General features: G+C 37.5%; 1 long non-coding RNA gene across 2 annotated transcripts; it reads right to left on the reverse strand.

The window, feature by feature from the left end:
* Positions 1-907: 907 nt before the first annotated feature.
* On the reverse strand, positions 908-10124 carry LOC103596128. 2 transcript variants are annotated; one of them, XR_551024.1, is made up of 4 exons: positions 10089-10124; positions 9609-9693; positions 8861-8902; positions 908-1229 (listed from the first exon to the last, which is right to left on the reverse strand). It is a non-coding gene; the product is annotated as an uncharacterized LOC103596128 (long non-coding RNA). The 2 variants fall into 2 exon arrangements; XR_551023.1 differs by lacking the exon at positions 10089-10124 and having other exon boundaries at positions 9609-9825.
* Positions 10125-10160: the final 36 nt, after the last annotated feature.

Here is a 10160-nt window from a genome sequence, read left to right on the forward strand (position 1 = left end):
ACTGATACATGAGATAGCATGGATAAACCTTAAAAACATTACCTAAGTGAAAAAAAGCCAGACACAAAAGACCACTGTAGTGGATTGAATTATGTCCCCCCAAAATTCACTGAGGATTGAATTGTCTCCCAAGTTTTATGTATTAGAAACTTAGCCCCCACTGTGACTGTTAAGAGGGTGGGAAATCCTATTATGCTAATTGAAAGGTGGAGCCTTGAAGAGGTGTTTGGATTATAAGGACCACACAGTAGTGAATGGATTAAAAATGGTGGTCAGGGGCGTCGTTCTGAGAGCTTTAAAAGGAGAGTCTGTCTCTCTATCTCTGCTCTCTCTGCTTCCACCATCTTGCAATGTGAGACACAAGTCACTGTTGCCACCACTAGATGGACTCTGGACTTCCCAGCCTCAGAAACTGTAAACAATAAATGTCATTTTCTTTGTACATTACCTAGTTCCAAGTATTTTGTTATAAGCAACATAAACGGACTAATACAACCACATATTATACGATTCCATTCATTGGAAAATGTTCTAAAATCGACTGTGGTGATTGCTGCACATACCTGTAACTAAAAATATACTGAATGTACTAAAAAACACTGAATTGTACACTTTAAATGGTGAATTGTATAGTATGTGAGTTATATCTTAATAAAACTGTTTAAAAATTTTCTAACTGATTTTCCATCCAGGACCACATTTATCTGAACTCTGAGGACAAGTGGTATTCTGTAAGTTCTGGAACTACATTCTGTTAATGTACTGAAAAAATGAACAAAATTAATAAAAGGACTGTGGTTTAGAATGGCTGGCAGAGAAGATCAGGAAGGTCTATGACTGGGCATGGTGGCTCTCCAGTCTTTTTGTTCTGGCAGGAACAAAAGCAATATTATAAAACACACTAGACTGAAGTTGATCAAACACCTTTATTCTGGTCCTCGTCATTCATTAAGCTACCTATACAGAACACTTTCTTCATCTCTGCCCCAAGCAGCAGCTGCTGCACCCAGGCCTTAAGTGGAAGACAGACAGAAGTAGTGGAAGACCTTGTAGTGAAAAGCTAAGAGATGAGATCACTGCTTATCCCAGCTTAAGTGAAGGTAGAACAGGAAGAGTGTATATGAGTGCAAAAACTCTTCTTCAAAGCTGAGGCGTGTGAAGAGGGGTGAACTGAAGGATACAGGTGAAGGCTCACAAAACTATCCAGCTCAGCCATCAATCCAAAGTACCTACAAATATAAAGAGCAACACATAAGGCCAGGTGCCTCAAAAGCAGGATTAGTTTAACAAACAGGGCAAAGTTAAAATGGAAGGGGCTTTGGTACTGACAGCAGTCCTTTCAAAATACTAATTGTGAGGAATGTCTATCCAAAAGATTCCCAGGGAAAGACATGTAATTACAGAGGGAGGGCAGCTGGGAATTATGCACAGTAGTTTGAAGAGTTAGAATCAGAGGTGGGAAAAGGGCTATGAAGTCATTGTGTTAGTTAATGAGCACTCATAGAGACCATATAAGAGGAGAGTGATACCAAATAAATGAGGTAAGTTCTCTTAAGCGAAGAGCTTAGAGAATTCCAGTTCCAGATGGAAGACTGAGCACACAAGTTTGTATGCCCTCCTATCCAAGATTCCATTCAGAAGGAAAAAATTTTTATGAAGGTATAAATCTACAACAAAGAACAGGAGCCCATCAGTAGCTAAGAGATTTCAACAAAAAACTAAATAAGAGAAATCTGACTGAAGAATGTTACAGACAAAGCAGAAAAAAATGAGCCTAGATGAACACAGAGGGGGCTGCAGCAGAGGGAGCCCATCTGCCTAGGAGAGCCATGGGAGGTTCCAGACTGTCACCAGGAATGACAGAAAGAGATGTGAGTCAAAAAAGGGTTAACGACCCATGGGTCTATATGAGAAACAGTTGCCCCCATCTCCCCACCACCCTCTCTATATGCAGCACAATGAGAAGACAGGGATTTAAACCTAACTTGGGGAAAAAAAAAATCACAGGGCTCTCTTCTACAGAACCAAATGGACTATCCAGAAAGAACTAGAGCAGCTTCTGAAAATACCAGCTTCCCAAAGTAAAGCCTCAGCATTCTAGCCTTTAGGAGCCCCCAACATAACACATGGTTTTACCCTGTTCACTCTAAGGTAAATCCCTGTTCTATCCCCATTCACCCTAAAGTAAAGCCTCCCCCCCCACACACACACACACAGCTTCCAAATAGCCTTCTTATTCCCTCATTCTTAAACACAATGAAAATCAGTGGGTATTTGGAGAAAACCTACACAGTGAACGGAGAGACCAAAATTTATTTAAAAAAAAAAAATCTAGAATAAAACATAACTCAGGGAAAAGAACACTTAAGAAAAACAAAACAAGGCAAAAAATGCTTCTAATTAAAAAACTGAAAAATTAGCTTCTCCTTTTAATAATGGCATGTTCCTGGTGAGACCAACTGATAAAGCTAAATACATAAAAAGGAAATCTTTCAGTCACTGAAGAGGCATCAAGACACCAATAAAAAGCAAATCTAAAATGTAGATAAGGCAAGAATGCAAAGTGAAACCAGCCTCCAAAGCTACTTTTGTCCTGAGGATATCTGCCAATCTGAAAGATACAGCTGAGAAACAGCTGTGACTCTGGCAGGCTGAGGGAACCAAGGATCAAATCCCAGAATCTGCCTCAGTAGGGAGGTCTGATAACCCCCCTTTTTTAAGCTAAAGTCCCAAAAGTCTACACCCTCAGAATAAGGGTGAACTGAAATTAAATCAGCAGCCTCATAAACCTGCAGCCGGAATTCATATCACCAAGGTGGTCCAGGAAATCTTCAAATCTTGGATTTGCATTAAGGTGGTCCTACACTGATAATGCCCCAAGGTGACTTGCAGGCACAAGTGAAAATCTTTGGAGAAAGGTATTACCATAGACGCCTCAAATGATCCAACCAATAATTATTTCAAGTACAATGACCAGAATATAAAGATAACTAGACATGTAAGGGGGAAAAAAAGACCATGAGACAATACCAACAGAAACAACAGACAAAAAGACAGCCTCAAAAGACTTTGAATATTAAACACAAAACCACAGTTTACAGCTTCATAGGCTATAAAACAAAAGCCTCAAAAGGCTTTGAATATTAAATTTAATATTAGATTAGACAGACTATAAAACAATTGTGTTTACTATGTTTAAAGAAATAAGACAAGTTTCAAAATACCTGCAGAAAATACAAACAATAAAAAGTGACAAAAGAGATCTAAAGAAGAAACAAATGGAACCCACAGTACTGAAAAATACAAAAACTGAACTTAAGAAATCAACAAATACGTTTAAAGGAGATGAGACAACTGAAGAAAGAATAAACTGGAAGATCACAAAAAATTACACAGAATGCATCATGCTGTGGCAAAATTATGGTTGAATTTTTTACATACGTTTAATGAGAATCCCAGAGAAAGAGGAGAGAGAAAGAACCAAACAGGGCCAATACCTGAAGATCAGAATTGGCTGAGAATTTTCCAGGACAGACAAAAGACATCAGTCCACAGATTCAAGAAGCCCAAGCAGACTACATAAAAAGAAATCCACACCTCTATGAATCACAGTGAAACCACAGAAAATCAAAGGCAAAGAGAAAATCTTAAAAGCAGACATAAAAAATATGGACAAATTAGCTTTAAAAGAATGACAGACTAGCAAGTGATTTCTCAACAGAAACAATGGAAGCCAAAAAAAACAGTATAATAATACCTTCAATGTCCTAAAAGAAAATAACTTTCCACCTAGAATTCTATATTCAGCAAACGATGAAAGTAAAATAAAGACATTTTCACACCAAAAAAAAAAAGGAAGAAAGCAGAGCGTCAGCTACCAGATCATATTAAAGGAAATTCCAAAGGATTTACTTCAGAAAGAAAGAAAATGATCACAAGTGGAGGATCAGGAATACAGAAAAGTGCAAGCAAAGATAGTAGTTAACGTGGATAAATCCATATGTCATTAATTGTATAATACAGCAATAATAATGCTTTATGCGGATGACAAGAACAAGAATACATGACAATAGCACGTAACTTGGGGGATGAGAAACTTTAAAATGGAGTTCTTGGATTCTCAGATCCCACTTGGTTGAGAATGAAGAGAACGGTACTAACATTAGGCTTTGATGAAGATTAATGCAGTAATTGATATAGTAACCACTAAAAGAATAGAAATGGAGTATATAACTTCCAAACTGATAGAGGGAAAAAAATGGAATAAAAGAATAAAAGAAGGCAAAAAATGGAGAGAAAAAAAAAAAAAAACATAACACAGGCAGGACAAATAGAAAGCAGAACAAAATAAGACAATGGATTTAAACCCACAAATATCATTAAGTACATTAAACATAAATGGACTAAATGCTCCAGTTAAAGACAAAGACTTTCAGTCAGAATTTTTAAGAAAATAATCCAATTACATCCTGTTTACAAAGAAAAGGAAAAGTAAAAATAAGAAGATAAAAAACACACATACTATGCAAGTACTAACAAGAAAGCTGGTAAGCTTTAACAATATTAGACAAAATAGACTTTAAGGCAAAAAGCACTACTAGAAATAACAATGGTCAATTTATAAATATAAAAGTCTCAGTCACCGACAATATATAATAATTCTGAATTTGTATATACCTAATTACATGGTCTCATAATATTTAATGAAAAAACAGACCCAGAAATATGAACAGAAATTGATAAATGTCTGAGGTAATGGTGGGGGGCTAGAAAAAAGATCAGTGATTGGGCTGGCCAGTTAGATCAGTTGGTTAGAGTGCAAAAAAAAAAAAAAAAAAGAAAAAGAAAAAAGAAATATGAACAGAAATAGTCCACAATCACCGCAAGAGACTTTAAAACACAAGTCTCAGTAGCTAATGAAATAAGCAGACAAAAGAAATTCAATAATACAGAAAATCTGAACTATGTAATAACCAAACTTTACACTGCACCAAACTACAGAATGCACTCTTTCTTCAAGCACACACAGAATATTCACAAGGTTGACCATACACTGGGCCATAAAGCAAGTTTCAAATATTCCAGAGGACAGAAATAATAGGGAACATTTTCTAAACACAACAAAATTATCAAAAAGACAACTAAAAAGTTCCCATCTTTTGGGAAATTAAGAAATATTCATATAAATAATCCACAGGCAAAAAAACAGCAATTAGAAAATATTTCAAACCAAATGATAATGAATATACTACCTATTGAACTTGTGAAATACAGCTAAAGCAGTACCTAGTGGGAAATTTATAACTTAAAATGTGCATGAGAGAGAAAAACAAAACCTAAAAATTAATAAACTAAAAATTCAGTTCAGGAATTTAGAAATGACTAAGAAAGTTGATAAACATCCAGTGAAAGTGATCAAGGAAAAAGAGAAGAAGCTCTAATACCAAGAATAAAAAAGGAGATATCAATAAACATATTATATACACTACAAAGATAAGAGAATACTGTGAATAACTTTATGCCAATAAATTTGAATGTGCAGATGAAATATAAAAATTCCTAGAAAAACTATAACCCCTCGTGGGGAGGGGAGGGAAACTGTCTCAAGAAAATAAAGGAAATGAGAATGGTCCTAAAACCAAACAATTGAATCAGTAATCAAAAATCTTCCCACAAAAAAAAAAATTTCCAGGCCCAGATGGCTTCAGTGGCAAATTCCACTGACAGTTTCACTGGTGAATTCCAAACACTGAAAGAAATCATTCTAATCTTACAAAATGTTTTCCAGAGAACAGATAAGATAAAAAAAAAAAGTACACTTCCCAACAAATTGTATGAGACTCACATACAATATGAAAAAAATATGCCCATCTCTTACAAACAAGGATGCAGCATTCATAATCTGATAAAAATTAATCTACAAATAACCTACAGTAAGTATAATTACTGGGGAAACACTGAAAGCTTTCCCTTTGAAATCAAAAGATGCCTGCTATCACCACTTCTATTCAGCATTGTACTGGAAAAGAAAGCACAGCTAAGAAGAGTGAGAATGCCCTTAAAGCCCCTCAGCCCCTGCCTCCAGGAGCCCTAGAGATACCTATTTTTCACTATGATTTAATAAACAAGCTGCAGTCTTAAAAAAAAAAAAATGTACTAGAGATTCTAGCCAGTACAATATGGCAAGAAAAAAACAGAAAAAGATAAAGAACACAGCTGAGAGTCAGATGCTAACCAGTGAATACATATGATTTGGTTCCATTTGTAGAAAGTTTAAAAAAAAAACAGCTAAACTCTAGTATATAGGGATGCAGATTTATGTGGTAAACTATAAAGAAAAGCAAGGAAATAACAAAAAAAAAAGTCAGGATACAGTTATGTCAGGAAAGGGAGTGAGAAGAGATATGATGAAGAAGGAATATATGTGGGACTTCCAGGGGCCGACAATAACTGGCCTACTTGGAAGTTACAAGGGTATTCATTTCGTTATTTATTGACTTTACATTTGTCCTATGTATCATATTTCACAAGATTTAAAAATATACAGATTTACACCAGAAACTATAACAACAGATGTCTGCACGGAGGGGACCTGAATGAGGGATTAAGGGACAGAGGGTAGAGGAAGACTTCACAGTACAGGTTTTCAACTTCTATACTCAACCCACACAAAATGCATGAAAGATTAATTGTGATAAGATACAAATGTTATCAGCCTTGACAATGTCAAAGTACTGGTATAGATGACACAAACTGAGAGCCAGACATGGGCTAAAATGGGGAAAGTGATTAGGTGCACTAACAGTCATACCTTACAAAGTGGGAAATAAAGAAATACGTTGAAAGTTGGGTATAACGAAAAAATAGATATTTTAATGTTATATAAACTGTAAAGGTAACAAAGAAACTACAACTAGTGCTACAACTACCAGAAATCAGAAAAGAGGGAGAGAATTTATGGGTTAGTATAATACATAATGTCTACAGTTGATTAAATCAAGGTCTAAACACATTATTTGGAAATATAAGTAATCACCTGAAAAGCTAAAAACAAAACAAAAAAAAAAAAAAACAGTGGTTGAACAGCAGCTGCACTTCTTTACAAGCCAGTAGGTAATTATTTGCTTTTTAAGCATGAATATATATTGCCTTACTTTAAAAAAGGAAAAAAAAGTTAATTATCCACTCAGAACATACATGTCTAAAGACATAGGAACATTTATTTTACCAGGTATAATACAGACTAAATCCACAGAGGCTACCATGGCCAAAATTCAGATCAATGTAGAATAAAGCAGAGGGATTCAATTACTGAGATTATTGCAGAAGAGGATGAAAATGAACACATCGACCATTCAATAAATGGCTATTTATTAAAGTTAAAGTTAAGCACTATGCCATGCTAGAGGCTAGAGTGGAAAATTGCATTAGATCTCTCCACTTCTGTTCCTGGTACCGTACAATTTATTATCCATAGAACGACAGTGTTATGTCTTCAAAATACAAATTCAACTATATCATTCATCTCTTTGCAAAGCTAGTAATTAAAAATGAACAGGTAAAGTAGGCTCCAAACATTTTTGATCGGAAAACTTACACAAAGTCAGTCGCAAGAAGTTGCCTGCCTTAGGTAGGCAACTAACAAAAAATTATTTTTTAAGAAAAATGAGTAGGTGGAAAGAGAGGCTGAAGAAAGATCTACAAATTAAAGCTCAAGGCTGGCCCTGAAAACGTATCTAATAAGACATTTAAAAATGTATATGTCAAATGGGTCAGAGGCCTAGGTTGATATGGCAATGTAGAACAGAAGAGTAAAAAGAGAAATAAATAAGAAAAGATTTCTGAAGATAATGAGGCTTGAAGGAGGTAATGAGAAGACCCTGGTAGGGTAAAGGTGAGAATGAATTGAGGGCACATGGCTTTCACAAAGCTAGTCAATCAAAACACCGGCATATATAGAAAAGAGTAAACTCATCAGATTAAGGAATTAAGTAGCAGAAATAGCTCTGAGAGAAGGTAGCTAAAATGAAGTATTTCAAAAACGTGCTATTTCAAAGACAAGATCTTGTTAGTACACAAGTTAATCCATTAATCCTAAGAACAAATAGATACAGGCAAGTACAAAATCTCACTGCAGCAAAATAATCACTCTACACATATTGCTGAAGAAGAAAAAGGAACAAGAGGTGACCCTTTAAAGGTTAGCAATTGTTTCTGATCTTTAATATTATGATAAGGGGGTGCCTTGGGTTGAATGTCTCCCCCAAAACTCAAATCCCCACTGTAACTGTTGAAGGTAGGAAATTCTATTATGGTAATTGAAAGGTGGGGCCTTGAAGAGGTGATTAGATTGTTAAACCAGCCATAGTGAATGGATTAATAATGGTGTTCAGAGGCATGGTTCTGAGGGCTTTAAAAGCACGTGAGAGGTTAGTCTCCATTTTCTGCCACGTGAGACCCCAACATTGCTGTAAAGCCACCACCAAAGAAGACTCTCACCAGATGTGTTCCTGGGACTCTGGACTTCCCAACTTCCAAAACTGTGTAGGAGGGAGCAAGATTTATATCTACGGATGGGGACCAAAATAGGAATCAAACTTTTGAATCCATTTAACTCCTCTGGGGTCTTTATACTTCCTCCCATTTCTTTATGGTTAGCAATTTCAGGTTTTCCTCAAGGGAGTTAATGGAATCTCACTAGATCTAGCAAGTTAGCTTTTCCTATCCTAATAGCAAGTAGGAAGAAAGAATTATCCCTACACAAAAAAAGAACCAGACATCCATTTTTGAAGGTTTTGAATTCACATGATTAGCATGGATAAGACTGGTGGAAATGACTGCCCACTGATAGAGAACTCACCTTCCAGAAAAGCAAATTCATCCACAGCTTCTATTGCATTATCTGAAACACAAAGTAAAGGGAAACCCGACTAACTCCAGTCATTTGAACATCAACCCCAAAACAATACAATCCACACAGTGAAGGACAGAAGGCTCATTTTGCAAATGAGGGAATTTATCAAATTTGTCCCTTGACTTCCTGAAATCCATTTCTGCTACACTACCAATTCTTCCATATTCTCGCTCTCTCTACAAGAATAAGAAAAGTCCAGGCAAATACTCTTCAATGAGGGTGATGGGGTGGGGAGAGAATGGAACCCTCCTACAACCCTGTTTACACCCAAATTTATTCTCTTTTCTCTGAAAATCATCAGAGAAGAATTTGGCAATATAGCAGGGAGTGTGAGAATATGGTATATGAAACCTTATTCATGTTGAGGGCTTACAAGCTAGACAAAGAGTCAGAAATTAAACCCCCAGTTGCTAGGTGAAAAAGAAACGTCTTTTTCTGATACAATATGGCAAAAGTATGAAGGAGTCCAGTCATATTTGGCTACTCCCAGATATCCTTCATACTCTGCCCTACCACCCCAGCCACCCAAACACAGACTCTAAAGGAAGAGCTTTCTGGCAGGCAAACAGAAAACATCCTAGGGAGTGACCCTGTGGTACCTCTCACACCACCACGACGCCCTCTCAAGCAGTGAAAGGGGAAGCCTAGCCCAGCCCGCCCTGGTCGGCCCACAGATACGACAGTGCCGCTCTACCTAAATCTCTCCTCTGGAGGGTTTTCCTCTTTCCTTGTTGAGCACAGCAGTAGGCATCTTTTGCAATGGTCTCCACAAACAGTTCCTGGGAAGCAAACAAGCAGAGTTTTATCAATGGGTTCTAGCACACTCAAGGGGGGAGGGGTGAAGGAGGCTCAGGTGCATGGGGAGGTGCTGGAAGCTAAGGTTGTCCAGGACTTCAGAAAGGTCGCTCCGCTACCCTCTTCCCCAGTAGGCCAGAATAACACATCCCTCCTCCTTGACTTGTAAATCCACCCCACTCATTCACTAGAGACTCCTACAAGTTCTGTGTTAGACACCGGCGATGCAAATTAAAGTCGTTGAGCCAGCCTTCAAGAAGAGGCAGGTGTGTTCCGCCAATACAACTCCTGCAGGTAACTGAGCCTTTCCCTCCGCCTCCACCGCCTACACTCACACCTCTGAACCGGGCCCTAGCACCTCAGAACCCGGCCCCAGCACCTCAGTGCTCAGCACACTCGGCCGCAGCCTCGTGTACCTCCTCCCAAACCAGCCCATGCCGCCAAGCCCCGC

This window comes from Galeopterus variegatus, unplaced genomic scaffold (assembly GCF_000696425.1).
Source record: "Galeopterus variegatus unplaced genomic scaffold, G_variegatus-3.0.2 Scaffold1945, whole genome shotgun sequence".
In the NCBI taxonomy this organism is placed as follows: Eukaryota; Metazoa; Chordata; class Mammalia; order Dermoptera; family Cynocephalidae; genus Galeopterus; species Galeopterus variegatus.